General features: G+C 45.7%; 1 long non-coding RNA gene across 3 annotated transcripts; it reads left to right on the top strand.

Annotated features, from left to right (window-relative positions):
• Positions 1–5,761: 5,761 nt before the first annotated feature.
• Positions 5,762–23,654, top strand: LOC120373104. Of its 3 annotated transcripts, none has more exons than XR_005585381.1 (4): positions 5,762–5,903; positions 18,822–18,936; positions 19,609–19,671; positions 23,072–23,654. It is a non-coding gene; the product is annotated as an uncharacterized LOC120373104 (long non-coding RNA). The 3 variants fall into 3 exon arrangements; XR_005585380.1 differs by lacking the exon at positions 5,762–5,903 and adding an exon at positions 14,229–14,273; XR_005585379.1 differs by lacking the exon at positions 5,762–5,903 and adding an exon at positions 14,540–14,594.
• Positions 23,655–27,852: the final 4,198 nt, after the last annotated feature.

The raw sequence follows: 27,852 nt of genomic DNA, 5'->3' as shown, positions 1-27,852 counted from the left end.
TGTGCTGTGCATGAATGTTCAAAGTAAGGCAAAAAGGATGCACTCCTCAAATGTGCATGCACTCATGGAACATGTATAGACTTCCATATGGAGTTAGGGCCACTCAAGTGGCCAGTTCTGTGATCCAGCTCCAGCCCTTCCTTCAACTCCGCCCACCCCAACCTATGCAGGGCTGCTACAGACTAGAGCAGTTGTTCTCATCCAGTGGACCTCAATCGTGTACCCCTGAGGGTACTCAGAGGTCTTCCAGGGGGTACATCAACTCACCTTGATATTGTATATTTATATTCCAATTGATTTATTTTATAATTCATATGGCAAAAATGAAAACGTAAGCAATTTTTCAGTAATAGTGTGCTGAGACACTTTTGTATTTTTATGTCTGATTTTGGAAATTTTTAAGTGAGGAGAAAGTTGGGCGTACGCAAGACAAATCAAACTCTTGAAAGGGGCGCAGTAGTCTGGAAAGGTTGAGAGCCACAGGACTAGAGACTCCCCGTCCTGTGAAAAAGAGCCCAAAGCTGCATGATTACTTCTGTGGTGCCATCTTGCCCATCTGCTTCAGCATAGTCATGAGGTACCTGCCAGGGGCCCCAAGCACAAGGGTGAATTTCAGCCTTGTTTCCACAGAATCGATACGTGCATGCGCTGACTGTTTTGTGGGCCGTGACCTTTTTTGAACATGTGAGCGGGAGGCTATGGATGTTTTGGGAAACAGCAGGTGGTTTTGTCTGTTTTCTAACAGCATGAGCTCTGCCTTGCTGTAAAACGAAGCCCTTAAAGAGCCCCTTGCCCTTGTGTGATGTAAGAAGGAGAAAATTCTGTTCTGTGGTCACTGCTTCCCTTATCCAGGTGACAGTATAAGGGGAATCCATACCCATCCTCTTCCATTGGTTTCCCAGCCCTGGAAACCCTACCACTGAGTGTCTGCATCCAGTAGCCTCAGCCATGCTGTCTCTCCTTCTTAAGACCTCTTCCTAGACTCCCAGCGTTCCTGGTCTTTTAGAGATCACTGATTCCCAAAGCTGCTCTCTCTGGAGTTAGGCTCCACACAAGCTACTCCTGTTCCCCCAGCAAGCATCGTTTAGTCCCATGGTTCTCAAACTGTGGGTCAGGACCCCAAAGTGGGTCACGACCCTGTTTTAATGGGGTCACCAGGGCTGGCTTTAGACTTGTTGAGGCCTGGGGCCAAAGGCAGAGCCTTGGGCGGCAGGGCTTGGGCTTCAGCTTCAGCCGTGGGTGGCAGAGCTCAAGTTACAGGTCCCCCACTAGGGACTGAAGCCCATGGGCTTCAGCTTTGCTCCCCCTCCCCTCCAGGGTAGCTGGGCTCGGGTTTCAGCTCCCCCTCCTGGGGTCATGTAGTAATTTTTGTTGTCAGAAGGGTGTGGAGGTGCAATGAAGATGAGAACCCTTGGCTTTAGTCACATGATCTGCAAGTCACATGACTCCACTCATTTCCTTCATCTGGGGAGACTAGCTATGCCTGTCAGGTGCAGCTGAGTCTCAGCCTTGCCCTATGGCAGGACCCAATCCTACAAGGATTAAACCAACCTAAATAGCAGCAAGAGTTTGAAACTGGGTATTCAGGTTGATTTAAAACCTTTTCTCAACAACAAACTCAGAAAAATTCACTCTGATTTCCAGCAAGTTACACTTTTCTTTTATTAGTCCAAAACAGGCAGTTTTCCTGCCAACGCTGAATTCTACCCCCTTATTTAAACACACCCTCACACACCTACTAACTTCAATAGGACCCACAAATGGGAAAGGTCAGAGGAATCTCTTATCTGGTGTAACTCCACAAATTCTAATAGAGCTAGTCTAGGACTCTAGGGATGAACGGGGCCCAGAATCACTATACATCTCAAGAGATAGCATAAACCAATATAATAGGATGCTAAATTATGGATTTTGTTTAACGTTCCATGTGTTTACTACATCTGGACAATCTGGGTAGCAAATCTCATCTGACAGCTTCCTTCAATAGCAGATAATAAGTACCATTAATTACCAACAGACCTGAAGATATCCCTTCTTTCTCCACTACACTAATTGCGTTTACACTGTTTGATATGCTGTTTCTGATCTTGCAAGGGGGAAGGGTTTGTATCTGCAACATGTTAAATGATCTAAAACTGCTTTCAAAATAGCATTTGTAGGCTGATAACATGTAGAAGATGCTTGCTAAATTTGATGCACTGTCTCTTTAAAAAAAAAACCTGCTTTGTACCTTATTTTTCCTGCACAGTTTATCAAAATTTATATCGCATTTTTGTGCTTCTATATTCCATCTTGAACTGACCAATTTTTCAGTATTCTATAATCAGCTCCCCAGAGCACAGTGATTTCTTCTGTGCAGTACCTCTGCTGCTCTGAAGCTGCTGAAATAAAACAGCAACTGTGTCACACCAGTAGAGGAAAGAAAATCATATGGACTCCAAAATAAATTGCTTTAATTCTTATGCATAGGCTTTTGTTATCAGGAGAATGTTGTGACATTGTAGTTGCTCTGTAATCTTTTAATCCATTGATTTATTGTGACACTTAGCACAGTTTCGTATGGCACCCTTATATCCGTTTTCTTTCCTGAAGTGGGGCGGGCTTACCAATGGATTGTCACCATTTAGTAATTACAAATATAAATGTCACTGCTGTCAAATGATATAATATACCTCATGCGTCAGGACACAAGCTGTTTAAAATCAAACTTAGGGTAAAGCTGCTGCTGTGTGAATATGTGTTGATTAAATTCGTAGACATTAATCATTTTAATAAAAAACTGAATTTTGTCAAGGCAGATAACAGAATTAAATGCACTCTCTACAAAGCACTATGCAAACCTATGCTCACATATACAGTAACTTAACTAAGTATTTCCATTGTAAAGATGAGAGAGAGAACCTAAAGCTGCAACCCTTTTGAATGTAAGAATTGCTTGCATGAATAAGAGTAGGCCCATTAAAATCAATGGGATTGCTTGCATGAATAAGGACTGCTTGTGTGAGTAAAGGTTGCAAGACCAGTCCCGGGGTCTGTAATGATTAGTTTTCACCGGGCTGTCAGTTCCACCCCTGGGGAGAGATTTCATTGCTAGCCTGTTCAACAATGCGGAGACATTTTCCACAGTAAGTCTTAAATCCTATCAGATTCCAGGCTGTGGAAGGCAGACCTATCCAGGCAGTCTGTGATGGATACACTGTGGCGGATTGGCTGGGTTCTGGAATAGGAAATACTACACTTGTTTCCCTTAGGGTCTTTCAAAGCTATCGGATCCATCCATGGTCAGCCTGCTGCTTTAATTTTTCTAATACTCTGTAACTGTGACCTCAAAATAAAAGTCTGTTAGACAAAATATTAACCAGGAGCATTGCTACACATTGCACGACTCTGATTCTTTTTCTTTGCAAAGGGGGAAGATCCTGGGCAAACAATATTAGAGAAGTTATTTTACATCAGGATCAAATTATAGTCACTGTGTGGAACAGCTGTTTGGCATCATGATAGATTGATATATCAATCAGACCTGTGAAATGTATTTACAGAAGCATCATAAAATATTTGAGTGGGAAGCCATCCCATTTTGACAGCAAACAGAGCTAAACAATTTTGATTAAATTCGTAGACATTAATCATTTTAATAAAAAACTGAATTTTGTCAAGGCAGATAACAGAATTAAATGCACTCTCTACAAAGCACTATGCAAACCTATGCTCACATATACAGTAACTTAACTAAGTATTTCCATTGTAAAGATGAGAGAGAGAACCTAAAGCTGCAACCCTTTTGAATGTAAGAATTGCTTGCATGAATAAGAGTAGGCCCATTAAAATCAATGGGATTGCTTGCATGAATAAGGACTGCTTGTGTGAGTAAAGGTTGCAAGACCAGTCCCGGGGTCTGTAATGATTAGTTTTCACCGGGCTGTCAGTTCCACCCCTGGGGAGAGATTTCATTGCTAGCCTGTTCAACAATGCGGAGACATTTTCCACAGTAAGTCTTAAATCCTATCAGATTCCAGGCTGTGGAAGGCAGACCTATCCAGGCAGTCTGTGATGGATACACTGTGGCGGATTGGCTGGGTTCTGGAATAGGAAATACTACACTTGTTTCCCTTAGGGTCTTTCAAAGCTATCGGATCCATCCATGGTCAGCCTGCTGCTTTAATTTTTCTAATACTCTGTAACTGTGACCTCAAAATAAAAGTCTGTTAGACAAAATATTAACCAGGAGCATTGCTACACATTGCACGACTCTGATTCTTTTTCTTTGCAAAGGGGGAAGATCCTGGGCAAACAATATTAGAGAAGTTATTTTACATCAGGATCAAATTATAGTCACTGTGTGGAACAGCTGTTTGGCATCATGATAGATTGATATATCAATCAGACCTGTGAAATGTATTTACAGAAGCATCATAAAATATTTGAGTGGGAAGCCATCCCATTTTGACAGCAAACAGAGCTAAACAATTTTGGTTTTGTCCAGTAGAATTTACAACTTTTAAAATTAACTGTGGTGTGCATTTCCCCCCCACATTTCATCAGCTCCTGCCTGGACTGTTTTAAAGCCGTTTCTTTCCCTTATTAGTCACAAAAATCTAAAGTTTTTGTCAAAACAGAAAATAATGGCTTGATGCTGCACAGTCCATTCATGGGAATCCAACTCTCCAAGACCAAGAGCATATGAAAACAGGAGGGAAACGTATCAGTAGTTTATGTATGTATGTACGTATTTAGTTAGATTCTCCTCTCAGCTAACTGTTGTTAGTTCAATGGTGTTGCTCTGGATTTACACCTGTTTAACTGAGATGGAATCTGATTCCAGGGATCTTAATCAATTTTAACTATTGGTATTTTAAATGATAGCTTCCAGCATGGGACTTGCACAGGACTGAACTCTGTCTGGCTTAGCATCAGGAGTGGGGAGGTCATGCTGGAATGCTGTTGTCAATCAGAATTACATTTGCCCTCTCTGGGGCAGATTCTTCCCTGTAATAGCACTTATTATGGAGAGAGGAGGCAGCTTGTACTCCCCCTTATTCAGAGACTGCTGGTGGCCAAAGTGGTCCCTAGTGCAGGTTAAGGCAGCCCTTAGAGCTGCCCTAACTTGCCCTCCTGCTTCAAGGCCATAATGGAGCTCAGAATTGGCAGGGGGAAGGTCCATCTTGGCCACATCCCTCCTGTGCCCTCCCTCCTCCATCCTGCCTAAGTATGCCACCTGTGCGTGGAGCTCCTGGAGAGGCAGTTCAAAGATGGTGGAACTAGGTGTTGGGGCTCCCAGTACCTGGGGTGTCACCTAAAGAGGCCTTATACCTGCCTTTTAGCCCCTTTGTTTCACTTTAGCCTGGTAAAGTGGCCACAGGACAGAAGTGAATAGGGTGCCCCGAGTATAGTTGGGGGTGGTGACAGAGGATTATCTTGGGCAGTGCCACTGTCCATATCTCAGGAGGCATGTTTGGATGGGCTGGAGATGTAGCCAGGGTCATGCCTGCCTACCCTTGGCTCCCGAGCAAAGGCTGATGATACCTGCCCTTCTAAGGCCTGATTCTACTTTGACTTTGTGACTGGGTGTAGCAGGCCTGAATGTCACCTGCTGGAGGCCTTGTGAGCCTACCAAACCCTGCCCTAGGAAAAGAGCAGAAGAGGTGAGTCCTCCAAGCTGCTTAGAGAGGCTGTGTGGGAAGCAGCCAGTTAGAGCCAGCAGGCTCATATAAAAGGAGCTGCTGGGCCTGAGTAGATTCAGTTACTGGCTGGAGTCAGAGGAGCAAGAAAGGTGCTCCTGGGTGGCTGCTGCAGCAGCTCCAGCTCCAGTATCTGGACAGAGCCATCACTAGCAGGGACCAGGGGAGCAAGGACGGTGTCCCTGGCTGGCTACTGGGACTCAAGCAAGGCTTCAGCTTGAGGTAAGGGTGAAGGCTCCATCACAGCTTGGGGCTGTGGGTAAGTGGTCCAGGGAAAAGTAGCAGCAATGAGTTAGTTAAAGGGATGCAGTGGGTGGCTGTTATTTGTAGGGTCCCTGGGTTGGGACTCGGTATAGTGGGTGGGCCTGGGTTTCCAGCTGTGGCTGGTGGGAAGTGGCCAAGTGCCCTGTGAAGGGAGTTTACATAGGCTTAGGAAATAGACTGAAGGCCCAAAAGGGGTTAGTATGTATTGAACTTTATACTCCAAAAAGGGGATGTATTGAACTGAAACAGTCACTCAGCTGGGGTTGATTGAGGCTCACTATAGAGCGAAGAGTCTCCAGGAAGGAAGCCCTAGGGGAACTGCTCCCTTCCAGCACAAGGACAATTTGAGAACTAGCCCTGGATGGGCAGCAGAAGACCAACCACGGTACTGGGATAGGCCCTGTCAGGGCCGGCACCAGCTCAGCAAGCAAGTGCAGGGGGCAGCCAAGGGGAAGGGGCGGCACGTCGGGTTCTTTCAGCAGCAGGTCCCTCGGTCTCTCTCGGAGGGAAGGACCTGCCACCGAATTGCAGCCAAGAAGAAAGCGGTGTGGTGGAGCTGCCGCCGATCACGATCGTGGCTTTTTTTTTTTTTTTTTTGCTTTTTTTTTCCCCAGCACTTGGGGCGGCAAAAACCCTGGAGCCAGCCCTGGGCCCTGTTAGACTGTTTACCCTGGAAGGGGTCTATTTTGTTTTGCCTATGGACTGTATGTGACTCAATGGAGGGCTGAGTCACTGAAAACGCACCTGAAAAAGAGAAACTCTCAGTAGAGAGCACCGCAAAAGCTAAGAGAGCACCCACACCCAATAGGAGGCGCTCACGTGACGTAAGTGGACCCCCTCACAGACTTACACTGGTGTCAATTGAGCATAACCCCACTGCAGTCAGGAGAGTAAAACTAGTGTAGATGAGATCCAAAACTGCTCAGCACCCCTAAGTAGGGAGACGGAAAGGTGGCACCAAGACACCTTTCTGGTTCTCAACCCTGCGGTGAGGGGAGAGGAATGCAGGCTCACAGCTGCTGTGACTTAAACTGCCTGGGGGCCATTCCCACATCACAGCAGTGCTTCCTTCTGTCCCCAACAAGTTTCCCTCCCATCCTTTATGCCTAAAGGGGGAGTAGGTGGCATAAAGCCAGGGGAATCCTCAGATGCTGGTTTAACATTCCTTTGTGCCACTTCAGTGGCACCGAGACACTAGTGGGTGGTTGAGGACCGTGCCCCAAGCCTTCTAAAAGGAGGTGTGAGACATTCTAAGGCCTTGTCTATGCTGGTGGCAGCACGTAGGGTACGTGTAGCTACATGCTGCAGTGAAAGGCTCTGGCAGTGGGAAGGCAGCAGGAAAAGGCTCCACAGCCAGAGCCTTTCTCTGCTGCAGGGAGATGCCAGAGCTGCCGGACCCTGTCCCTGCAGCAGGATGCTACACTGCTAAAAATAGCCATGGGGGAGGCACTGCTTGGGTGCATAGGAAGCTGTGTAGCGTATGTGCCCTAATGTTCAGGTGTGTCTTTACTCACCTAAGCAGTGCCTCACCATCCACATGGCTATTTATACCCATGCTGGAGGGGGGCGTGCAGTGTGTTCTCTGTAAGGGGTGTGCAGTGTAGATACACCCTAAATGTGTGTAGCCCATGCTTACAGAGTGGTTCTCTGTCCCCCTTAGTGCCTGGACCACATCGCTGTCTGAATGGGCTACCTGCTTTACATTAACAAAGATGGGTAGCTCAGGTAGCAGGGGTTATGCTTTTTGACCCAGAAGGCCATGTATTCCATCCCCCCTGCTGACAACCCACACAGAGATACGGCATGTGCACCCCTGGAGACATTGGATTTGATTCTCTCTGTTACATTGGTGTCAATCTAGAGTAACTTCTCGGAACTGCATTTATCCCATTGTGACATTGCTCCATTCTGTCCCTCCACTGGTAGAAAGCCTCCACTTTTCCAGTGCGGTACAGCTCAGCATCTGTGTCAAACACAGGTCCTGCATTAAAGCTGCAGTAGAAACTATAGGTCTGGATTCTTGTTTGCTCTGCACTGCACCACCGCTATATAGCAGCCATAAACCAGCCAGATTCAGCCTGTGTAGGTCCCACTATTTAGGAACTGCTCTTGTTGCCCTACACCATTCTGTGTCCTCGCACTAGGGTATGGTCAAGGAAAGGGAGCACAACTAGAACCTCCCTGCATCCAAGTAGTCCCTGGCTAATTCAGGGGTAGGCACCTATGGCACATGTGCTGAAGGTGGCACGCGAGCTGATTTTCAGTGGCACTCACACTGCCCGGGTCCTGGCCACCGGTTGGGGGGGCTCTGCATTTTAATTTAATTTTAAATGAAGCTTCTTAAACATTTTAAAAACCTTATTTACTTTACATAAAACAATATAGTTATATATTATAGACTTATAGAAAGAGACCTTCTAAAAACATTAAAATGTATTACTGGCATGCGAAACCTTAACTTAGAGTGAATAAATGAAGACTCGGCACAGCACTTATGAAAGGTTGCCCACCCCTGATCTAATTGATGCAAGCACCAGCCTTGTGGCCAGCTGGTTCCAGGACTGGGGGGCCATAACGATGGCACCTTTTCCACCACCCTAGCTTGCTCTAAATGCACACAGTTCAGGATTTGGCCAATAGCATGCAAACTGGAGCATGCATTGTTTTTTAAAACATTCTCATTTGGGAAAATGAATGCAGCTGGAAACCTTCCCAAATATTTGCTCTGGTAAGTCATGTGAGTGCTGGGGATGTATTGTACTGCATCTCCAGAAAAGGGGAATTTGTTTTGCCTGTACGTAAACTTTGCCACCTCATTGCTGTTATAAATGCCACTAGAAAATGAAAAGTGCTGGTCAGCAGGAAGAGATTCATACTAGCAAAAAGAATAAGCCATTCAGGTGGGAAAGCATTCTAGAATTATAGATACCCACACACAAAACACATTACCTATTGTATTTTGTTTGGATCTGCTTTAGTTTAAAGGTCTAGGTGGATAATTGCCATGAATTGGAAGGGTGCTTTCTTTGGTGTATAAATTTTAAAGAGGTTTAAAACATTTTATAGAGCCCCGAAGAAGAATCATTTTATGACATAATAGGAGCTCTTAAGAAAAAGGATTTGCCTGGGTAAATTGTGAAGTTTGTGAGTGCCTAATGAACCCTGAACTAATATTAATGCGTAGGCCCAATGTGGCTTGGGCACTATACTTGATGTGTGGGCTTGGTTTTCTTTAGTGTTTTCTGTTTTGTTAGCTCCTCCAAGATTTTCTATGTATTATGAGGGCAAAGCTATAACTAAAATTCAGCCTTGGTATGAGCAGATGGGCAGCACACAGACCTGAGAGAGCTTCCCCCTCTTGGCTGGCACACATGGGGCCGGATATTCTCTCACTAGATTGAAATTTCCCATGAATGCCTTGGGGGACACAGAACACCTTTTAAGATTGGTTTGTTTGGGCTGAACATCTTGTAGGAGTCTATGCTCTACAGCATGAGCAGTTCAAACATTTTCAAATGTGTTGCCCAGAGCTGGTCAAAGCTGAAATTTTTTAATGGGGGGGGGAGGGGTAGATCTTCTTTTTCAACTGTCTTTGGCAGGAAAAATATCAAGTTTCCCACAGGAAACTTCTAACCAATTCAGAACTAAAGCCTTTTGTTTGCGATTGACATCTTGAAAGGAAAATGTTCACTTAGCTTCAACTTCAAATGTTTCAAAATGAAAATTTCCATTTGGAACCTGTTCAAAACTCTTCTGTGGGGAAAACCAAAAACTTTTTCATCAAAATTTGATAATTTCTTGTGGAAAAATTTCAGTTAGGGTGAAACTGAATTTTTCGGATGGAAAACTATTGGAGTAAAAATTTCACCCAGCTCTATTATTGTTCAAAGACCAACCAATCCCATGCATATATTATGTCCCTATATCTGCATGGAAACCCCATATTTGCTCCTGTATTCCAGGGAATGTCACTGCTGCAGATTGTTCATCCACAGAGCTAAATCCCTTGTACCCTTTGCATAAAATAAAGCTGTAAAGGGGGCGGGGGGGAAAAGACACCTGGGCAGTGGTAAGGCAGCCAATTAGTAACTCCCCGATCTCTTCACAAACATTAAGCACCACCTGCAGCCAGTTATACTCAAGAGTTCACAGATGTTCAAAGAAAGGACTTTTATTAAGGGGCATTTCATTGTTTTTAAAGCTCTTTGCATTTGGCACATTAGTGGCACACAGTTAAACTAGGAAACAGTAGTACATGAGTGTAGACAATGGAAAGAGTCAGTCCAGGCTGTGACCTTGTTAATCAACCCTTCACTGTGGGCCAAAGGAGACATGCAGGCCACCAAGCAAATCTCCTTTCTTTGGCTCCGGATTCTGATCTGAATAGCCCCATGTTCCATAAATAATTCCACTGAGGTGAGCAGGATTACTGGTGGAGTAAGGTGCTCCCTAACATGAGTAGTGGGTATCGCCATCTGGCCCTTGGTCTTCTTAAACGTTAAAGAAAAAATTGCACCTTTCTAATGTTCCCAATGCTGCCATCTATAGGCTAGGTAGCATCTGACTCACATTCAGAGGAGTGCAGGGAGTGTGCTGCAGATCCTTCCCTGGGGAGCACATGAGTGTGGAGGGGTCGGGAGTAGACAGATCTGGGGCTGTGCCCCTCTAGGCTCTGGTGAGCAGAGCTGGTGGGATGCCTGGGGTGGAGAAAAGTGGTAGGATGCACGCCATAAAAGGGTGTAGGAAACTACTGCTCATCCCAATGCAAGAGAAGAGCTCTGGGAGCCATTGTGTCTTGAAGCACAATGTTCCCCTCCCGCTCAGCATAACGTGCCTACTTGCTACCCCTTACTTCAGACTCTGCCTAAAAGCACATCTATCTTATAAGGGGTATAGTGCAGATTATCTGTCTTATCTCTGCTCCAACCCTTTACACCATAAGAAACCAGTCCCCCCATCCCCAATGCATTTAGTGCTATAATCCTCAAAAGTCATTCTTGGGTTAGTATTTTCAGTATCCTCTGTCATTCGAAATATCAGATACCCACACTGCTGCTTAGGCATCGTAGTAGTATTGTCTTACTGTAGCCCCAGTTGTGGCCCAGGACCCTATCGTGCTAGGTGCTGTACAAATACAGAACAGTCTGTCCCTGCCCCAAGTTACTTGCAATCAAAGTATAAGATGAGGCAACAGGAAGATACAGGCAGACAGGGGAGTACAAGCATGCAATAAGAGACTGATCAGCATGATAGGCAGCAGCCTCTGCAAACCCACCTCTTAATCTGCAAACCTGGCCTTTCTAACTGGCTGACTAGGCTGGGCTTTTGCTGCCATTCTTTGTCTGCGGCACTGGAGAAGAAATAATTTGCAGAAATTCCCACTTTGTATTGGAGTCAGCAATGTCAGTTTGACTCCTTCGGATTGTTTTCAGCATTCCTATACTTCCATGTTATCCTGCACCAGCTGGCAGCAGAAGTTTCAAGGTATCACAAGATGCTGTCCTTGTGGCCTTTCCATCCTGGTTAATACCAGGGAGTATTAGAAATTGCCCAAGAAAGTAGCTTCTCCTTATGAGAGATGCAGCCCAGTGTGTAGAACAACGTTCATAAAAACGTCTCCATATTGAAGGATATAGACTGTTTTTCACAACAACCTCTAAGCTTCTCAGGTCCACTCATTATTAAATGAAATGCCCACACAGCTCTAAACTCCATTCCTTTCCACTTCCTCTACCAATGATGGGAATTAAGTACTATAGGTATTTAAGCTGCAGTGCCTTTTTAACCAAGATTGCAGTATTTTAAACTTTCTGATAATGGTAATAAAAAGCTCTTAATTAATCGAGGGTGTAATAGCTATGCTAGCTTATGGAGCCAAATTCAACAGGAGAAATTACTTCTGCAGAAACATAGCAATGAACTTGTGTGCAAATCACAATCCTGATAGGAATTATGTACTGCATCTGGTTTCAATCTGTAGGTCTGACCTTTAACTGAAAATGAATTTTAATAGGCAATTGACTTAAATAATTGGTATGCTTCCAAATCAATATTGGAACACAATGGATAAGTGGTTAAAATAATTGAGGTGGGTTTTTTGTTAGACTTTAAAATTCAGGTCATAGCTATAGTGCATGTGTGTATATATAGAGACCTGAGTTCCAAATCTGTACTGTCACTAAAGCACCATATTTGTATATATAGCTTTGGCAAAACTTTCTTTTATCCCCTGGAGCACTCTTAGCAGAGCATTATAGAGTGAATGATGACTTTGACCTAATTTTTAAGTGTCCCAATTCGCAGTTCCTCTGTTCATGTGCTTGGGATAGAGAAGATGGTGGCTTTAAGCCCCTTCTGCACTCCCCATGATCTGAGGCATCCAGGTGCCCACCTGGCTACCATTTTTGAAAGTTAGAGCAGCCTAAAGGCTGCTCCAACTTCCATTCTGCCTCTCTGCCACATATGGGTTATGGGAAGCAGAGAATAATTGTAGCAGAGTGCACTCTGGCCACATCTGCAGCCTGCCCTGGGGTTCATTTAGGGCACCAATCCTACAAACACTTAAGCCATGTCTACACTGCAAAATGATATCAACCTAACTTGTCAGCATACAACCACCACAGTTATTAAATTGCTTGTGTGTGTGTGCACCTTGGGCGCCTTGTGTCAGTGGTGTGCAGCCTCACCGGCAGTGCTTGTTTCAATTGTATTATCAGGGTGGGGCATTTAGGGATGGCTCCTGAAAGCAGGTAACAGTCTATGTAAACAATGCAGTGTTTTCACTGACACTGCATTGACCTAATTACGACAACCGTGGCTCGACGCCGCTCATGGAGGTGGTGTTACTAAATCAGCACAGAGAGGCACTTACATTGGTGGGAGCCAAATTCCACAGCTAGGTTTACACAAGGCAGCTTATGTCAACCTTATTCTGTAGTATAGGCAAGGCCTTAAACGTGTGTGTGTAACTTTGCTACCATGAATGGTTGGTGCCCCATTGATTTCACTAGGACTGCTGACAGTAGTAAAGTTAAGCAGGTGCAGAAATGTTTGCAAAATGGCACCTACAAGAGGGGATTGGGTCTCTTCTCTTTAAAAGGAGTTTGGGGGCAGCATAAATGGAGGTGCAGAGGCCCCAAGGTGGAAAGTGTGCCAGGAAGGGAGCTTGAGGTGGCAGAGAGCAGCCATACCTGCTCCTGCACCAGGGACTTATGGGTAACTCAAAGCCTAGTGGGTAGTGCTCACTAGGGAGGGGACATTACCAGATTTGATGGACAAATTTTCCCTAAAACCCTCTTATGTCAGGGCATAAGCCATCCCCAGTTCCTCCATCTGTTAAATGAGGATAATGAGAGAGGCTTCCTTTTGTAAAGTGCTTTGAGATGTACTGATGAAAAGTACCGCATAAGAGCTAGTTGTGTTTGTTGCCATCTCTCAGGGGTTAGGGAGAACTTCCTATAAGGACGTTAGCCTCTGCAAGAATTTAGTCCCTTCATTTATAACCACTGTGGAAGAAAGGATTCTGGATTAGCTATATCCTCATGTGAGATGGCAAACCCTGTGTTTCTAAGACAGTGGTCGCTGCAATGTGACGTCTGAGATTGCCTTAGTTTTCTTGTATATGGGGCTTTGAAATGGAAGGGTTGTGTGTTTGTGGCACCTACGGCTGTGATCCTGCCAGGTGTTGACTAATTTTGTGAGGTGCGGTCAAACAACCTCAATGCCCTTGACTTCGAGGGACTGGGGCACCTTACAGAATCAAGCCTTATGAGGACAGTTTGATAAAAGTGTTGGGGTTTGTTTTAATCTATTCTTATACCTGCCCCCGCTCAAACTTCTTCCCAAATGTCCATTTTTCTTCTCTGCCAAGCGCCCGTCTGTGGCAGGGTTTAGCCCTTGCATGGAGAAACAGGACTATTCTGTGGACTCGGACTGGAGTCCAGAGCAGGTGAAGCTCATTAGCTGTAATCCAGGTTAGGAAAGGGCTTGTGCCTCACCTGATGGGAGCCCATCAGGGGCAGAGCCTTCCAGGGAGGAACATGGACCTGAGGCATTAGCTCCTGATCCCCACAGGATTCAGGGCTCCCCTATGGAGGGTGACAGGGACAGCTGAATTTCTGGCTCCAATCAGAGGCTTCTGTTTTCAGTGGCTGCAAGAAGAACAGCTGTTTGAGGTGCTTAGATGTAGGTCACTAGGGTAACCACTCTTGCCTTGTTTGTGTTCAGAACAGCTGCCGCACATTGAGGCTGAATCTCTAATTGTAGGAAAAGCCACTGAAGGGGGGGAGACAGACCTGCACTTAGAAATAGCAAACAAGAAAGCTGTATGTAAGTAGTGTAGCTAACCGCTGTGATCCTTCTAGGGTGCATCTGCATTAGGGAATGGATTGCTAGTGGATGGAAATCAGTGTAGCTCCAGTGCTTCCATTGGAGCTGTCATAAACCTAGAGCTACGGGGTAGCATAAAATCCCTCCTTACCTGTAAAGGGTTAAGAAGCTCAGATAACCTGGTTAGCACCTGACCAAAAGGACCAATAAGGGGAGAAGATACTTTCAAATCTGTGGGGGGAAGGTTTTTGTTCTTCGTTTGAGAGACCAAGTAAGTAATCCAGCTTCTACTGAAATGATACATCTAACATTGCAGAAATAGTAAGTAATAGTAAGGAAAGGCATTAGATCATCTTTTGTTTTAGCTTGTGAATTTTCCCTGTGCCAAGAGGAGGTTTATCCCTGTTTTTATAACTTTAAAGTTTTGCCTAGAGGGGAAATCCTCTGTGTTTGGAATCTTTTTGTTACCTGTAAAGTTATCTTCCATCCTGATTTTACAGAGGTGATTCTTTTATCTTTTATTTTTTAAATAAACTTCTTTTAAGAACCTGATTGTTTTTCAGTGTCCTAAAGACCCAGGGGGTTTGATCTGTGCTCACTTGGTAACCAATTGGTTAGAATATTATTCTCACACCTCCCCAGGAAAGGGGGTGTAGAGGCTTGGGGGGGATATTTTGGGGGAGTTAGGGCTCTAAGTGGCCCTCACTGAATGTTTGTTTAAATCACTTGGTGGTGGCAGCATACTGATCAAGGCAAGGTGAAATTGTGCCTTGGGGAAAGTTTTTAACCTAAGCTGGTAAAAATAAGCTTAGGGGGTCTTTCATGTGGGTCCCCACATCTGTACCCCAGAGTTCAGCGTGGGGAAGGAACCCTGATAAGCTATGCCAGTTTACACCAGATCTGGCCTGCATGTGTCAGACCTCTTTTCCTGAGGGAGAAGAGGTAGATGCCTAAGGTGCAGAATTGTCCATACATACCTTAGAGCCTTGTATCCAGAGAGTACATTATTCTATAGCTTTCTTTTCAGTGGCTTCTTAACTTGAGGGAGAGGAATACAAGCTGCTAGTAGTTAAATGGTTTATGCTGTGATGGAACTGTGGCTCCAGAATGAGAAGGAGCACATTAAAGGGAAGCTGGCCTTCCTGGGGAAGCTGATAGAAACCACACTGCTTGAATGCGGTGCTTTCCGCCATTAGGCTCTGTGTAAAAGGAAGTTGAGCAGCTAACTTATAACAAGTCAGTCTACAAATTTCACCCATTTGCACAGAGAACAAACATGATTGTCTCAGTTCTGGTATAACTGCTTCTCTGACCCCTTCATGGCATTGCCTCTCAGGCCTCCAGCCTTCACTCCTCTTGAGGCGGGAACTCTTGTGCCTCTCCCTCCAGACCAGGGGTTTAGGCTGCAATTTCCTTCTGTGACTCACTGTGATCCCCTTAGCAAGTCAGGGGGGCGGAGTCTCCCAGTGACCAAGTTATGCTTGTTCTAATTCTGCCTGGCCATATCAACCTCTAGCCCTTAGGGCAATTCCACTGCTTCTTGTGGGTCTGAATTTAATAAGTGAACCTGTTCCAAGAGTTGCACTTCCACTGTTGGGAGTGGCCCTGATGAGATGGGGTCTAATCATGCCTAGTCACCTTCACCCTTTCTATTTAATCTCCTTCTGTGACTCTTCAGTAACTGCTGAGCTCTCCCCAACCAATGAGGGGAGTGGGAGAGAAGATACCACAGTAAAGGACTCCGGTTCTTAGGAGTGTAGTTTCCCTGCAGAGAGGAGATCATGGCCTGTTCTCTGTTATGCTGGAATAGTTTCTGTCTAAAAATATGCCTGATTTTTAAACTATCTGGGTGGATTATTATGGGAAGGGTTGATGGAAGGAGTGTGGTTTAAGGAGGATTTAGAATGAAGTCCAGCTTTTGTGCCCATTCAGATTTAGGTCTCTCGGCTGTCGAAGGTGCTAGTTAATGGCAGCTGTGTTAGTGGCTTTTGTAATGTAGGTGCCTCCCTAGTGGGAACAGACACAAGTGCTCCACTTGCTTTAGCTAGGCCAGCGCATGGTAATAGCAGGGCCAGCTCCAGGCACCAGCATTCCAAGCTGGTGCTTGGGGTGGCAGTCTGCAAGGGGCAGCAGTCCCTGTTGTTTTGCCCCCAAGCAGTGTGCCGAATTGCCGCTGTGGATGGCGGGGGCAGTCCCTGTGCCCTTACGGCAGCAGGTGTGTTTCCGTAGCGGCAGCAATTCAGCAGCAGCTTCTATGTTTAGCTGTCCGCAGCGGCAATTCAGCGCGCTGCTTGGGGCGGCGAAAACTGTAGAGTTGGCCCTGGGTAATAGCCATCCATCATGGCACAGGTTAGTCAAATATCCAAGTAGGAGGTTGGGCTGTAGCACCTGCTTCGAAGCTAAGCTAGCGCCATGTGAATGAATAGTAATTGGGAGCCATGTTCCCTAGGGGTTAGGGCAGGGGACTGGGAGTTGTGTAACCTGGGAGGACTCTGACACTGCTTTGCTATGTGACATTTGTGTAAGTTGCTTCACTGCTCTCGTCTGAAGAAGAATACATCCATACTTCCAGGGATGTTGCTGAGGATTAATTCCTCTGCACCACTTTGAGATCCATGGCCAGAAAGTGCTAAGCCTTTTGATGTAATAGTAACTTGCAAAAGGGAGGCAATTCAAAGCAATTTATAAACTACTAGGATCTAGTAGTTAGAGTAAGAAAAGAAGCTCAGCTGAGATCACCCAATATCAGGGTCCGTGACAATCCCAGACAGAGCATGGTGGTACTTTTGATCTTGGCAAAAGAGTGGCTGAAAGTACTTTATGGGGTTATCAAATGATGTATTACATGCACCATGGGTCCAGGTTTGCAGTCATTTAGCGTAGTATTGACTGAGGAGAGACTGGAGCATATTCCACCACCTTTTTTAAATTTCAGTCTGCACTGGCTGTGACTTTGGGTTTGGGGGGCGGGGGTGTTAATGAATCGAACAACACAAATCAACCAGTGGAGCCTCCCAACAGGAGTCAAAATCACCTGCTTTTGAAATAGCTTGTAAATTATTTTTAAGGGGGAAAACAGAGAACAAAATGGGTCGGCAATCAAAATCCAGGATAAAGTTTTGCAGTGCGTATAAATGGTTCTGTGACAGCTGTAAATGGGCATCACTCAAATACTTTCGGGGCAGTAGCAAACAATACATGCTGTCTGTTTCCTTCTATTATTGTGCTGACTTGGAAACATAGGGCTGGAAAGGACCTCAGGAGGTCATCTACTCCATCCCCCTGCGCTGAGGCAGGATTAACTTCTATCCAGTCAAAATTGTTGTAGATGGCACAATAAAGCCAAAGTACACATGGGCATTTACAAAGGCTTGTAATCGCATCACTGCAGCAATGGAGTGAGTTGGTAGAGTTCCAGATCATTAAAACCATACGTTACTCTCCTGAATTCTGTGCATCCGCCCTAATGAAAGGGATCACTTCTAAGCTCTGCGCAAATGCGCATTGATTGTTCCGTTCAGAGACCGTAATGGTCAGAGCATTAATCAGGTAGCAGGAGATTTAGGTTAGATATTAGAAAGTTTTTCCTAACTATATAGTCCAGAGCTTAACTTAGCTTCCAGTGGATCCCTGTCATTGGAGGGTTGTTTTTTTTAAGAACATGTTAGACAAAAACGTGGTCCTGCCTCAGCCTGGGGGCGCTGGATTAGATGGTCTCTCGAAGTCTCTTCCATTCCCATGCTTCTGTGATTCTATGTAGGTGTGTGTGGTGGGGGGGGGGATATCATTTTATATCGATTATCTCTAGGAAGCAGGGATTCTGTCCTCCCGTTGATCCCTCCTGGGGGCAGGGGAGGCAGGAATAGCACTGCAGATCATCTGATGGTCTAAAATCCTTACATGTGAGTGGCACTGTGTAACGTGGCTCCAAGAGGGGAGTGCACATAGGGTCAGGGGCAAAAGTGATTTTAATCCACCTTTACCGCCTTCCTTTCTGGGCTGGTGAATGGCCAGAATGATTCCTGTGCGTAACTTGGGCACTGCTTTAAGTTACAGCAGCTTCCCCAGGGTTGCCTCCAGGTGGCTGCCCAAGCCAGAGGTTCCCCAGAATCTCTCTAGCACTCTGCGCTACGGCCCTGTCCCAGTGCACCCCCTACAATGGGGCTTGAAAGCGGCCTGCCCAAGGCAGCCTATGTCTGTCCTATGCCATGCATCTCCAGGGGAGATTCCCCAGCTAACTAAAAAGCTTTTATAGCCCCTCTATAGCTTAGGAGGAGGGCGAGTCCTTCCCAGTGCATCAAATTTAATCTGTGATGTAACTCCACTGATATTTCTGATCAGGTTAGAGGTCTTGTGTCTGTGTACGAGCTTTAGGTATTAATGCACTAGGAAAAAGACATCTGTGTGAGCTGACAGTGAGCATTTCCATCCACCTGCTGCTGTGGGAATAGGGAGAGAATGAGCCCAGCAGCTAGTTTTCTTGAAAACCTGTTTGTTTTCTCCCCCCGCCCCTGCAATCATGAGCAAAATGGAACTATTTTATTACAGGTTCTGCATGAGTTCCAGGATCTCATCTTAAGAAATGCTACCATGCTGCACCACAGGAACCTAGATTAACCTGTCTCCAATTGGGGAGGAGCGGGGAACAAATACAACTGGCTAGGTAATGCAGTGCTAAAAGGCCAGATTGTGAAGGCTGTATTTACAGAGGAGGTCTCGGACGTGATTCTTTGCTTCCTCTGGCTGGCTTGAGCCCTGGCTGCAGGCATTGATGGGACTGGCCCGTCTTGCAGAATCTCCCACACTGCCGGAAGGATGGCATTGCCTTGTCCCCCAGGCTCACACGAGTTAGCAGTGGTCACTGCTGTGGCAGCCAGTAGGAGCTGCTCGCAGGGTGCATACGCTTTGTGGGGTTGGTAGGGCGTGTATGGACCTGAGAGCTGCAGACACTGTGGACTGAGCCCTTTGTGTGTGCAAGTCTGTCATCAGATTCCTGTGAAATGTCTACTCAGAGGGGAGAAATCTGTGTCACTGCCCTCTCAAAACTCCCAGAAGGCAGGAGCAATATGAATTTAGGCTGGGCTCGATACACCCCTGCTCCTGAGCAAGTCAAGACCGCTAGTGAGTCACCCGGAGCAGGGTGGTGTGACTGATACCAGGCATTCCCTACCCAGTGTGTCTAGGCCCTGCTGCTCACAAGAGTGAAGGACCAAAATCAGAGCTCAAAGAATGATTGGGGGTTTTTTGTTTGGCAGCACAGTGCAGTGCCCGGTGTGGCCTCTGGGGAGAAAAACTAATTCAGAGTTTCTTGTTTCTTTATGTGACTTGGTTTTAGTCTTGGGAAGAATAAAACTGATAGCTTGGACCATTCAACAAGGTGCTCTCCTTGGGCAAACAGGTGAGCCTCTCTGATCAGCTTCCCATAGATCGCACACTTCTCTGTTTTCATAATCTCTAGAATAACCTTTCTCACAAAGTAGGTTGCTTGAGAAGTACCATGGGAAATGGGGTCACGTAGAGCCAAGAACTTGATCAATATTGTACTGAAAACCACTCCTGAGATCACCTCTGCAACGTGATTGTGTAGATCATAGGCACAGGTACAAGTAAAGAAGATGCCATAGCTTGCACCAGCTTTCAGGTATTGGATAAAAATAGATTAGCCCAATCTATTATATGACTCTCAAAACCTGATATTTGTAGTGCTGTTTTGCAGTGCATAGGCAGGTGCAGAGGAGGAATCATGGTAGTTGGGCTGATTGGTGTCTCAAAGCACTTTCCTGTTAGAAATATTTTTCTGTCTCTAAGTGCATGCTCATTTCAGTCATTCATCATTGCACCTGTGTGGCTCTTCATAGACATAAGCAGATCCTATGAATACAGGGAAACATGCAACCGTGTAGTCTAGTATAATGGGTTGGAGATCTGAAGCTCAGGTCTATTGAAGCTGAAGAGAAGACCCAAAGGGATAAAGCTTTTCAGTCTTCCTCGAGTTGAATAATACTTGATCCACTGAACTGGGTTCCCTTGAAATCAGTGGACTGCAGTCACTAGCAGTGGACCGCTCAACATTTATTCATGCTGCGTATCAGAACTTGGGCTATGGTGATTCAGTGTTAAAAGGCCAGCTGTTGTTTATGATCCAATGGGCTCACTGCACCTGCCTGCCTGTTTGCCCACAGGAGACAGGCAAGACACAATCCTGCAGAAGGGTTGGTACAAACCAAACTCCAACAGGTGGCTCAGGAAGGAAGCAGCCTCACCAATAGCATGGCGTAACATCTCCTCCTGCCGAAGGCTGCAGAGGAAATCCATGGCCCCATCAGCATGCCTGTGTGTACAGGGGTCATCTAGCAATCCCCATGTGGTAGGGATGCTGGGGAGCCTGTCTCTGTTACCTGATTCCCCACCCCCTGCTGCTGATGGACCGTTATGAAAATAAAAACTAAACCACCTGGGTGCCCTTGTTGCTTTGTTTAGCCCAGGATATCAAAGACCTGGAAAGTTATTGGCAGTTTTAATTAAAGCTAGCTCTGAGGTACAGAGCAAACCATAATGGTGCAGTGCTCATTCCAGATCATCTTGTAATAACCCTATCTCCCATTAAATATAGCAGCAATATTGTTCACCAGAGATTAGGATGCTAACACAAATAATCAGCCCAAGCTAGCCTGGTCAGGGAGGGCTCTTCAACCAAGAGAAGGATTCAAAGGATCACTAAAAGGCCATGGGGAAAGAAATCCTGGGCAAAGGCATTCGCTCCTGAGAGGGCAGGCAGCAGTCCCACCAGACCCCACCCCTAAGGGCTCCATAAGGGGAGAGCAGCTTTATCATATAGCCATGGGCCCAAAGCAGGCCTTCCATCCTCCCCAGCTGATCAGTCTCTGCCTTGTCACTTGCCCCTACTAAGTGTGAGGGGAGTTCAGTTTGCATGATAAAAGGGGACTGGATAAAATTCATGGTGGCTAAGTCCATAAATGGCTATTAGCTAGGATGGGTAAAAATGGTGTCCCTAGCCTCTGTTCGTCAGAGGATGGAGATGGATGGCAGGAGAGAGATCACTTGATCATTGCCTGTTAGGTTCACTCCCTCTGGGGCACCTGGCATTGGCCACTGTCGGTAGACAGATACTGGGCTAGATGGACCTTTGGTCTGACCCGGTACGGACGTTCTTATGATCTAGTCAATACTTGACTTCGGCCGAGTGTGTCTACCAAGGCCCAGTTGTGACATAGACCTGTCTGTCTCTCTCACACCTCTCAGATGAGTTTGCAGGAGGAGCTGCCTGTGTCGTCAGCCAAAGTTATGGCAAAATCTTCTGATCTTGGGCCCCAGACCCCACTCAATGTGTCTGCAGCAAATATTTGGCCTCTCAAGTTTACACTTTGTCGTAGTGTCCCCTGTGGGGCTTGGGGGGCATAGTCACACTGCTTGCTCTGATCTGCTTTGGTATTGGGGGTAGCTTGACTGTGCTACTAAAAACCACTTTACTGGCCAGTCATTAGGTTCCACCTTTTCTAATGAGCTCTGTGGCATTATATAAAGCAATATCTGCCATTGTGCCTAAGCAGGTTACTACACTGATGGACCGCAATGGCTGAAGAATCTTTTAGCAGCTGTATTAGTGACACAACCCTCCATAACAGCTGGGAGCGCGGTGCTTTTTCAATAAACTTTGTCTTCACTTACAAACCCACACTATGGCTGGAGATAACTGAAGGCAGCCCAGGGGGTTGAATGAGACATAATTATCCCTGGTGCCACTACCGTGAAGTCAATGCAGTTACATCAAGAATGGTTTCCGCTTAGTATCTTTATCTTTGCTCATTTTACCTTGCCCCATTTATGTATTCACTAGCACAGTAGGATCCAAGAGCCAGTGCTTTCAAAGCTATTATTTATATTGAGGTTGTGAGAACAACAGAGCAGAATTGGCTTAAGTGCACCATAATACTCTCTGTGTTGTACCTTTTGTCAACAAAACACCTTCCAAATGTACCTACAATATCCCTATTTTCAAAATATTTTACTTGCCAAATCTTGGGGGTTTTTATGTAGCCTTAGATGACTGTCTTAAAGATGACTACTGATTGCTAGGTGAGAAATGGAACATTTTGAAATGCCTCTCCATGGACTGAGCTGTTGTGCGTTCAGAAGGTCTCTAGTGTGGGAAAAGGCATTCTTCACTTACATAGATATTCCATTGGGCCAGATGCATTGGTTTCAATGGAGCTATGCCAGTTTACACCAACTGGGGATCTGGTCCATAATATGTAGTAACCCATGCAAACTTCCCTCCGGCTGAAAACTTTGGCCAAACTTTTAATGCAGGTGCTGAAAAATGCATTCACAAGCTTTGTAAGCTCACAAATTGGCATGTGCAAAGCCACACATTTGTAAAGGAAGAACATGTAACTGCGTGTGCTTATACCTATGTGCATATGACTATCTAAATGATCAATCGGACTGCATGTACAATTTTTAGAAGCTGCTTTGAAAAGGTGGCCCTATACCTCATGACTGGCAACAATGCAGCAACCTGTGATGGTGTTTTCCCTTTTGTAATGACATGGGAAAGCATATTCTATGTTCCCAAGCAGGACTTTGAACAATCTAAGCCAAAGTGGCCCTTAAAGAATCATCTCAGTGCAAATTTAGAGCATGCTGGGACTAAACTAGACTAGGCAGCTGATCCAGCACTCTGATCACTGCAACTTCAATTGGTTACCTGCGCACACGTGAAAATGGGAACTGTGCCATATTCATAGACTGATTATATCTTGTATCTCTCTCTCCAGACTAACCATTTCATTAACTCAGAAGGTACAAAGGCATAAGAAGGAAGTGCAAAAGGGAGAAGAGAGAAAGTGGAAGAGCTGTAGGCTGGTAGAGCCACAGTCACAGGCGGACTCTCCCCTGCTGGGCTCAGGAGCCTTCAAGCCCCAGAATACTGTTAAAGCTGGTACATGATCTGTAACAGTGGTGGGAATGAACTTTGTTTATCCATCATTGGGTATTCTACCTGAAGAAGGTCTCTGAATAGTTTGTCTGGAAAGAGGCAGGAGTGGAACGTGCCCTTGCCACAATCCATTAGAGTGTTAGTTGTTTCCAGGCACGTCGCTGGCTAAGCTTTATGTACTCATAGTATCAAGGCCAAGATTTTAGATATCCAATCCGAAACGCCTTAAGGGTTCCTGGTTTAAAGAAGTTGGGAAGGAAACTCAGCACTTCCGGAAACTCAGTCCCTTTGAAGGTGTCTCAAGTTGGGCACCCAAAAATCACTAGTAACTTCTGAAAATCATGACCCTAGTTCTTTGCCGTTAACACCCCTATGCCTAGAGCTGGTTTGACTATTTTATCCAAAAAAACTATTTCAAGGGGAGGGAGCATTTTTTTAAATAAAAATCTTGCTGAAAAAAATTTTTTTTGAGAAATTTTCCAGTTCTTTCAATAGAAAAACCCCAAACTGGAGGCAGGGGAGAAGGGGGTGGGGGGAAGAGATGTCTTTTCCCAAACTTTCCGTGGAAAAAAAGGTTGGAGAATGAAAAATTTGGAGGGGTTCTTTAAAAACCTCGGAAAACTTAGAAGGAATTTTAAAAAAACAAAAACCCAACCTTTTCAGAACATCCAGTGAGGAATACTTACAAAGGGATCTCCCAAACCTGGGTGACTGGGCAACAAAATGGCAGATGAAATTCAGTGTTGATAAATGCAAAGTAATGCATATTGGAAAACATCCCAACTATACATATAAAATGATGGGGTCTAAATTATCTGTTACCACTCAAGAAAGAGATCTTGGAGTCAGTGTGATTAGTTCTCTGAAAACACCCACTCAATATGCAATGGCAGTCAAAAAAGCTAACAATGATAGGACCCATTAGGAAAGGGATAGGTAATAAGACAGCAAATATCATGCCCCTATATAAGTCCATGGTACACCTACACCTTGAATACTGCATGCAGTTCTGATACCCGTCTCAAAGAAGATATATTAGAATTGGAAAAGGTACGGAGAAAGGCACCAAAAATGATTAATGGTATGGAACAGCTTCCATAGGAGGAAAGATTAAAAAGACTGGGACTGGTGAGCTTGGAAAAGAGATAACAAAGGGGGGATATGATAGAGGTCTATACAATCATAAATGGTGTGGAGAAAGTGACTAAGGATGTGTTGTTTACCCTTCACATAACACAAGAATCAGGAGTCATCCAACGAAATTAACAGGCAGCAGGTTTAAAACAAACAAAAGGAAGTACTTCTTCATACAACGCACGGTCAACCTGTGGAACTCATTGCCAGGTGATGTTGTGAAGGTCAAAACTATAACTGGATTTAAAAAAGAATTAGGTAAGTTCATGGAGGTTAGGTTCATCAATGACTAGTAGCTAAGATGGTCAGGGATGTAACCCCATGCTCTTGGTGTCTCTAGGCCTTTGACTGCCAGATGCTGGGACTGGACGACAGGGAAATAACTTTGATTGCTCCGGTCTGTTAATTACCATTGAAGCACCTGGTATTGGCCGCTGTCCAAAGCCAGGATACTGGGCTAGGTGGACCATTGGTCTGACCCAGTATGGATATTCTTATGTTCTTAAGTTCTGTTGCCTGGGTTAGTCGGGAGGTCAGATTAGATGATCACAGTGGTCTCTGGCCGTGGAATCCATGAATATTTCCAGTGGAGAAATGCTGCCAGGGACAACACGAGCACCATGAGGGGCCAGAGGTATGAAGGCCTCCAGTTTAATTGTCCTGGCCTCCTCCTAGCCCCCAGGATATGAGGAGTGCCACCCCATTCAGCTGTCTGCATTAGTTCTCCCTCTTCACCTCTGTTTGCAACACTCCCCACAGAGGTCATGGGGAACCCACCTTTCCCTTGCTTGGTAAATATTTAGGTGGACCTGCCCCTTTGCGTTCAGATGTGAACAGAATCTGAACTGGATCAGTCTCAGATTCCCCATCACTGCAGCAAAGCTGAGTGAGGAAACAGACAGGACGTGTGTTTGGCTTCTCCGAAGGGGTAGCAGACTATTTAGTGACATTAAAGCACAGAACCATCTCCCATAAAAGTAATCACCCCCTGGCATAAAAGCTTGTAACAATCTGCTTTCTCCAAATTGTGCTGCTTGTGTTCCCCCATGTGGATCTCGGGGCCACTGTTAGTTTGCTTGCATAATCCTTTGAGTTCACTACACTTTTTTTTTTTCTTTAAAAAAATCCTAGATGGCTAAGTTCCACACTCAGTTAAACCCAGGAAGTTCCTTTGACTTCACTGAGGACAGATTTCAGCCCCTCCAAAAGAGCAATTTAAACCCTGATGGATTTATATCTCTACTTTATATTGGTATTTACAAGGCTTTTCATTAGCTCTCAGTGGTGGCAGCAGGATCATGTCCCCAGCTCTGCAGTCACCCTAGCGGCTTGGCTCAAGTGCTTTGAGGCAGTGGGAGTGGAAGACGTGCCCTTTAATAGTGGAAGATTAACTGCCTAGGATCCTCTCCAGAATGTTTGTTTATAGAGCTGTTTACTGTGCTCCAAACATGTATGTATTTTGCTGCCCAACCAAGGCAGTCAGGTGGCTTTTGGTGGCATGCCTGCAGGAGGACCGCTGGTAACACAGATTCGGCGGCATGTCTGCGGGAGGTCCACTGGTAACGCGCCTTCAGCATACCTGCTGCCGAAACCGCGGGACCGGCAGACCTCCTGCAGGCATGTCACCACAGGCAGCCTGACTGCCACCCTCACGGCGACCAGCAGGCCCCCCCGCTGCCCCAGGCATGCACTGGTGCCTGGAGCTGCCCCTGGCTCCAAAGCACAATGTACATTTTAAATAGCTGATCATACCAACAATTCTGTAGGCCTTAGGGGAAAGGGAGACAATTGGCCTGCATTAAAGTCATGACTAAAAATTAAGACACTTCATCAGTGTCCTGGACCTGGTTATTCCTTTGTGTTCTGCATGGTGTCTCCCCGCCCCGAGTTATCTTGGTCCAGGGGCGGCTCCAGGCCCCAGCACGCCAAGCGCGTGCCTGGGGCGGCAAGCCACGGGGGGCGCTCTGCCGGTCGCCGTGAGGGCGGCAGGCAGGCTGCCTTCGGTGGCATGCCTGCGGAGGGTCCGCTGGTCCTGTGGCTTCGGCGGACCTCCCGCAGACGTGCCGCTGAATCCGCGGGACCAGGGACCTCCCACAGGCAAGCTGCCAAAGGCAGCCTGCCTGCCGTGCTTGGGGTGGCAAAATACCTAGAGCTGCCCCTGCTTGGTCAGACACATTAGTGGGGCTTTATTCATTACCGTTCTGTGTTTGTTAATAAGCACATCTGGGAATAAATACAATCAAACAAACTGACCACCTATTGAAAAGGTGAATACATCGGCCCCCATATCATACCCCCTCTTCCAGGGATGACTGCCGTGAAGCCACAGTTGCTCTTTGGGGGACAGCGTCAGGGCATGCGGATTTCCCAGCCACAGATCCTTGTCAGTGTGCGTGTATGGCAGGAGGGTTGATCTAGCCTTAGTGCTGTTGTAGTGGCCACATATCATTTCTGCTGCCGTTCCGCAGCCCAGGGAGCAAGGTGGGGCTGGGGAATCTTGCACAAAGGAAACACGAGGCTTAGCTGCAGAGTCAGGCTCTTTATTTCTTACCCTCCCACCCTTACTCCAACTTAGTGTAGGATTTAAAAAAAAAATAGTTTGCTTAAGTTTTGATTAAGGAAATATCTGTGTGTTGTAAAGAGAGGCCCTGACTAGGAGGTAGAAGGATGGCCTTGAAAATGAGTTATAAGGCCCAAAGGGAATGCAGTAGGGAGGATGTCTGGTTCAAAGCATAACTAATGGAATAAGGGGAAGCGTCTAAGAAGGCCTCTGACTCATAGGGGTGACTGCAGATGGGTTTCAATAAGAACTTCTCTTAAAAGGAGCCGACGTGGAGCTTCCCACCCCACAGACCAGTGTTATCGCCATCCTATGTGAACCCAGGTGCAATGAAAAAGCTGTTGGCCAGCAGGAAGTAGGGGAAGAGATTAAGCAGGAAAGACCCTGGTCGGGGGGATGGGGTGGACATTGTAAATCTTATTTGGATCAAAATTAGGATGAGTTGTCTAGCTAACAAGTGATTTGAATGTGATAATTGGCTCTGACGATTGTTTGTTGCAGGGTATGAAAGATATGAATGTGAAGGTTCTTTGTCAGACCCTACTATCATGCTGGAGTATGCCTAGGTCTGGCCTATTTGTAAGTACACTGATCCCATGCTTATGAATACTTTTTGTTACTGTATTGGGTGTAGTATATTGCAGATTATTTAGGCTTTGTACGCACGTTTTGAGCAATTGTATAAATACCATTTGGCCTTTGGATTTAATAAAGGAATTTATGGTTAAATTAGTGTTTGGTTTCCCACAGCGATATTAATTTCAAATAACATTCTTATTTCCAACACTTAGTAACACACACCTCTCAGTGAGGGTGGCAGCTTTGAATGGTTAAAGCTAAATGAGTTTTGAAAGGCAAAACAAACATCTGAACCTCTCTAAGTGTGTAAAGGATTGTTTTCTTTCCTGCTCGTGCCCTATGCTTTG

This window comes from Mauremys reevesii, linkage group 10 (assembly GCF_016161935.1).
Source record: "Mauremys reevesii isolate NIE-2019 linkage group 10, ASM1616193v1, whole genome shotgun sequence".
Taxonomy (NCBI): domain Eukaryota; kingdom Metazoa; phylum Chordata; order Testudines; family Geoemydidae; genus Mauremys; species Mauremys reevesii.
The sequence above is the reverse complement of the archived record's forward strand: the minus strand, read 5'-3'. Positions and strand labels throughout refer to the sequence as shown.